The sequence below is a fragment of the Paramormyrops kingsleyae genome, chromosome 10, assembly GCF_048594095.1.
Source record: "Paramormyrops kingsleyae isolate MSU_618 chromosome 10, PKINGS_0.4, whole genome shotgun sequence".
Taxonomy (NCBI): Eukaryota; Metazoa; Chordata; class Actinopteri; order Osteoglossiformes; family Mormyridae; genus Paramormyrops; species Paramormyrops kingsleyae.
In genome coordinates, this window is record NC_132806.1 from 8,192,845 (window position 1) to 8,198,993 (window position 6,149).

Consider the following 6,149-nt stretch of genomic DNA (forward strand, 5'->3'; position numbering starts at 1 on the left):
GAACTCAAAATCCAGGCCACTTTCGGTTTACAAAGATTCGCGGGATCTGATGAGGACATTCGTTTCTACACAAGGCAAGTTCAAATGCTACTAACCTTGATTTTAATGTAGGCTAGCTGCAGTAGGCCTAGGCCATCTGTAATTAAAATACTTATTCCTTCTTATTCCTAGAAGTGTGAGGGTAAGGTGGGGAGATAGAAAGACATACATATGTGCAACATACCTGTGATTCACCTGGGAGTGAGAGCTGCATCTCTCTCCTAATTTATTTCCCCCTCTCCACCCATATACCTTACCTGTCATGTACTGCAATATTGTTCTCCAGCTTAGTGATTTTACTCTACACACACACAGACACACACACACACAACTTACCTTTGACTCACCTGTGAAGAAGAGCTGCAGCTACACCTACTGATAGTGAGACACGGAAAAGACAAAATGTAAATGTTATGTAAATATGTTATTTGTAATTGTCTTGTTTTAAATCATTTTGTCTTCTCTGTGTTTTCATAGATTTGCCAGTTATCATCATTTAATGATTTTTTGGAGTCTCATCGAGCCATCATTGCCCCTAATGATTCGGACATCAAGAGCCAAAACTGCTGAGAGGAAAAATGAAACCATCTCCGTGGTCCATCCTGCACATACGGTTTGTATTTGTGTTATTGTTGCATATACTGTAGTTCTTCTACAAGCTCAGGCAACATTCTGCATTGCTCTAACACATTATCTCCCTCCACAGTCATTACAACCCATAGATGAGTTCTTCCTCTTCTTAATGTATCTGGCAGCTGGCCTAAAGGAGAGGGACCTGGCAAACAGGTTTTCAGTGCACCAGTCCACTGTTAGCCGAATAATATCTACATGGACAAATTATCTCTACACCCTTCTGGGCTCGGTGGGCATCTGGATGGAAAAGGAAGACGTGCAAGCCAATCTCCCTGAAGTGTTCCAGGACTTCTCCGACACCCAGGTCATTGTGGACTGTACTGAGCTGAGATGTCAGACGCCATCATCCCTGAGATGTATTCAAATTGCAAGTCTCACTGCACCATGAAGGGACTGATTGGGATGGTCCCCCATGGTGCAATAACCTTTGTGTCTCCCTTGTATGAGGGGTCTGGGATGGGGTCTCTTCAGATGTTCAGGCTTACCAGACCTACTCACGGATGACATGGCCATCATGGTTGACAAGGAATTTTTGATCTCAGATGTGGTGAAGTGCAAAGTTTACCGTCCCCCTTTTCTACAAAAAAGAAGACAGATGTTGCTTATTGCTTTTTGTTTCTTAATGGATCATTAGGACTGCACGTTCCGTGTCATTGACAGGTACTTCTGCATAAATACATGAAAGTAAAATTGATCACACTTGTATCGAATTAAGTCTTGAACTTCTTTGTCCACATATAAACGATGTACAAAAAAAATCATCTTCAGCCCAAACAAAAAAGTCACACCATGTTAGAGAAGTTAGAGTTAGAGAAGCAGGTCAAGAGAAGTTGTCCTTGGACCTGCCAAAAGTAAGCATGACTTCTTCTCAGCTGAAAACTCCCATTAGACATTGACAAATATTTACATTCCACATAACTTTTTACATTGGGACACTTGATTTCAACTAAACCAAATGATGGGGTAACAGTGGGGTCATAGACCAGTCCATCCGGAGACGTGCCTAGCCATGGTACTTGTGGATGGATCACCAGTCCAAAAGGTGAAAAATTGACGTGTATATTTGACATACTCCTTAGCAGCCTCCTTAGCAACTCCATCTCTGCTCCCCTTCTCATATCTGCGGTCTGCCTGGTGCCACGAATCATCCTCTCAGCCAGAGACTCTGAGGTACCATGGCCACACACATGGCACACTTCACGAAACCTCGATGATGTTATTCTGGTTTTTCGTAGCATATGCCATTCTGGAACTATGCTTTGGTCACGTGTGGATGCCTCAATTTTTTGTGCCATATAAATGGACACGGTCAAGCTTCGCACGTGCAACTGCTCTTCTGTGCACACCCACACGCACTCCGCTGGTGTGAGGCTGTGGGCCTCCAAGGGAGGGCTGGGATAGGGTGGGGCGTTGTGGTGTATGACGATGTCTTTGGAGTGGAGTTTGGGCTGCTGATAAGAAAGAATACTCCCTCTTTCTACCAGTCCAAACTCTGACTCTACAAGTGGTTTGGTTGCACTCATACCCATAGCAGTCACCAATGGCCTATCTAGAGGATCCAGTTCACTGTACGCCTCGCCAACCGCAGCACAGACAGGTCAGGAAGCGGCCCGAGCATTCCTCTCGTCAGGGTACTCCTTTGAATAAAGCATATTAAAAAATGTATGAATCTGTGGAACTTCACTGATGTACATAACAGGCAAGGTATGCAGGTAAGTGTGTGTGTGTGTGTGTGTGTGTAGCACTAACGGAGCCAATAAGTCTGGAGATGCAGCTCTCTTTCACAGGTGAGTCAATGGTGAGTTGCATGTATAGATGGATAGATACTTTAGTAATCCCCACGAAGGTTTGGGAACAACACTGCTGTAAAAAAAAAAGTAGAATGTGATGTAATTAAGTGTGTGTGTGAAAAAAATGTACAATGTAATGCAAATAAGTATTAATTTACCGTAAGCCGCCTTTCCACATCTGGTCTTGCACAGGCATTGTGACAACCATCTTGCCAACTGGTCCTGGTTTTACACCCTGAGAAATAAATAAAGTGTTGCCAGTCTTCATTGTAAAATTGGTCACCTTAATCATCTTTATAACATGTGGGATTATGAAACTTACAGCAGTCCGAGGTTTGTGCCACTGTTGCTCCTCTTCAGTGCAGCTGTGAACTGGTGGAACCACTGGCACACTGAGCTGAGAGAAGTGAGTATAGAACGGCAACTGTATGGTTGCACATTGCAGTCCCAGCCACACACGAGCAACTGCACCTCACCAAGACAACAGGCTTTGAATCTCTAAGATCGATCTGTTGATAGAAAATTTTCAGTTAGTACATAGAATTGGTAGCACATAACACATGCAATGCATGCAACAAAAACAGAGGCCATATGAAACTCAGCCATATTATGCAAATGTGGTGCAAACTTGGGCAACACAAAAAGAAAACAGGCCATATCATGGAAATATTATGCAAACTTGGGCAATACTTTACAGTAGGTATGCCTATTTACCTCAAACTGATCACTGAACAAATCTCAAATTGTATCTGGTTAGTTCAATAGATAAGGAAGGTAAACAAATGTATCTATAAATCTAGCAAATAATCATGGTAAGCGAAGGCTAAGTGTTGTCTTTCCCACACCAAAGCTTGGCCCAAGTCTTAACAAACCTCTCTGAACTGAACAGCTGAGCTCAAACATCTCAGTTGAACTTAAACCAACATACTACCCTACTACACCGTACTTTCAGAGTATGAGGTTTTCCTGCCTTCATCATCGATCTGAAGCACAAAGCCCTCACAGATACCTCTCCTGACTGTCTGTCTTTGTTTGACACTTGAATTGCAAACAACACAGATTATAGCAGAGAAGGATACTTCAATATATGAAGAAACATAACATAACATACATTTAAACATGTTAAGTTACATGTCAGAATGGATCCTGACACGTTGTCACTGTTGTTACAGTAGTAGCTTACAGCTATGTTTACATTGAGCATGTTAACCTACAACTAGCTAGCTAGCCGAGAGAGTACAAAAAATATTACAAGACTCACCTTCGTAGTCAAGTATGAACGATGATGCATACATTTTAAAACCCTTCTGCAACTTGCTGTTGGGAGTTATGGATCCTGACCGGCACAGTCGACAGACATCGTTAATGTTTATATTTGGCAGCTCGCTGGGACACCTTGTATAAAACAGCGGCATTTCTTCTAAGCTCTGAACCGGAAGTAGCGTAACCGTATTATTTGTAATGCCGGTGAATGTCCTGCAGGTGTGCATAGAGCCTATTACTAACTACAAACTTTGTCTTCCCGAATGTTGCTGCAGGAAAACTATGGAGCACACTGTAAATGTCAATGTAAGTTTCAAAAACATGTGAGCAAAACAACACAACAGTGAACTATTTCTCATTGTATGTACATGAGTTACCAATACTAATGAACGTTTTTGCAAAACACTAGACAGTGATAATTTGATAACACCAAAATCACATGAAAGTCCCAGGCCAAGCTAACCACAGAAAAATTGCCTCAACTGCTAAACCTCTCTGTCAAAAACTGACTCAAATTGGTCTAGTCTTGCAACTGAAGACATACTTGCTGCAGATCTGTCTCTAAACCAATCAACAGGCACTACAACACATAAAAGGGGCCGGTGGCATAGTTTGATTTTTGATGTAAAACGAAACAAGAAAACAACAGGGGATCGTGGATCCAGTGCTGTACTACACAAATGTCTTTATGTGGATGAAGCTGACTTCAATCTGGCCAAGATCAGGACCCATGGGAGGAATGTTATAGGCCATAGAGCAACAGTACAGATACCAGGGCAAAGAGGTTCTGATATAACTTTGTGCAGCTATATCAGACAATGGTTCTCTAACAAACCTCTAAACAGTTAGTCCATTTAACTGTTTTTTTATTGCTAAGATACATTCTGCAATATTGAAGTCACTTTATCAAAACTCTCTTTTGCAAAGTATATTTTGTTTCTGTAGTAATGTTACACTTTTTCTCAGGTGCTTAACTACATTGACCAAGCCATTTGGCGTTTGCTGTTGTGCAAGAATGTTTTGCTCATACACATTTGGAATTGATAACATGCAAACACCAAATGCTAACATCCTACCACAAAACAGTTTGTTTGAACTGGGCCAAACTTGCAATTGCTTAACCACTTCCAGGAAATCAAACTCTAAACAGCTCAAAACAGCTTTGACCTGCTTAAAGAAACTGGGATCCGCTTTGTCTTCATCATCACCATCTCAGCAGACCTGAAGTCATGTTTTACAAATGTCTTAACACGTTTTCTTCGGATCCACACAAAACAGTTATCATGGATGTGATAGATCACTTTGAAATCACTAAAGCACCTGTCTGACACTCCTTCACACAAATCTTTAATCAGCAATCAGTCTGTACACCTATTCACTATATCTTTACTGTACGTCTATGCAGGACCTGTTTCATTTTACATGCTTTTATGTGTTACCCTTTGGGATGGTTGTGATTTCAGAGTATCGTGGATGAAGCTGGCTTCAATATCGCCTGGACCACAAGGCATGGGAGGAATATCATTAGGCACAGGGCAACCAGTCTTTCTCGGTGTCCCCTACAGGGTGGTGCATTCCACACCACTGCCACATGATGAACACAGATTTGGAGATTATCTAAGCATTTTTTTATTATTCTAAGCACAAGTGTCATAAAGCAAACAAACAAGCAAATTTATTTTTGTGTAGCGCATTATCACAACATTACATTGACTCAAAGCGCTTTACAGCATCCCCACCCAAAGCCCCCAGTGAATAAGCCATAGGAGACAGTGGCAAGGAAAAACTCACAAGAAGGAAGAAACCTTGTGAGGGACCAGACTCTAAGGGGGAGCCCATCCTCCAGGGGCCGGCAGGGAGAGTCAAATACAGTAAAATTTGAGACACAAATGAGGAGCAGGGGGGAGATGGCAAGCCGGTGCCAACGCTCCCTCCAATCGCCAGGCAACCAGAAGGCAGGCAGCGGGTCATACAAGGAAGATGACACAGGCAGAACGGCGAGCTGGATGCAGGGACGTCATGGGTAGTGGCGACATCACATGTAGCAGGATGTGCAGGATATCTTGATAGATTGAGGTCTCCAGGCAGCACCCCCCAGGCGGAGTAGGGGAAATAAAATGTCCAATTAGCTTGATGCTATCACTCAAAAGGCACTACCACTCAAAACACCTATTTCTTCAAAGCAACACAATGTGCAAAGACTTGGTCTGGTTTAAGCACATAAAATCTTAATTGTTAGCACACTGTTCAAATGGGGTCATCAACCAATAACCTCCTGAGACCCCACCCATTCATTTATGTCCATTGTAGTGGACATTTTGTTTTAGCATCTATCTTTTCACTGATGTAAGGAAACGTATTTATTCCTGTTGTACACTAAAGAGGGCATGCCGTGAAATTAAAAATGAAAAAATCTAAATTGTA

General features: G+C 42.2%; 1 long non-coding RNA gene across 1 annotated transcript; it reads right to left on the bottom strand.

Moving 5' to 3' along the window:
• Nucleotides 1-2,218: 2,218 nt before the first annotated feature.
• On the bottom strand, nucleotides 2,219-3,824 carry LOC140593157 (uncharacterized). Its single transcript, XR_011993419.1, has 4 exons — nucleotides 3,724-3,824; nucleotides 2,785-2,971; nucleotides 2,621-2,697; nucleotides 2,219-2,309 (listed from the first exon to the last, which is right to left on the bottom strand). It is a non-coding gene; the product is annotated as an uncharacterized lncRNA (long non-coding RNA).
• Between the last annotated feature and the right edge of the window lie 2,325 nt (nucleotides 3,825-6,149).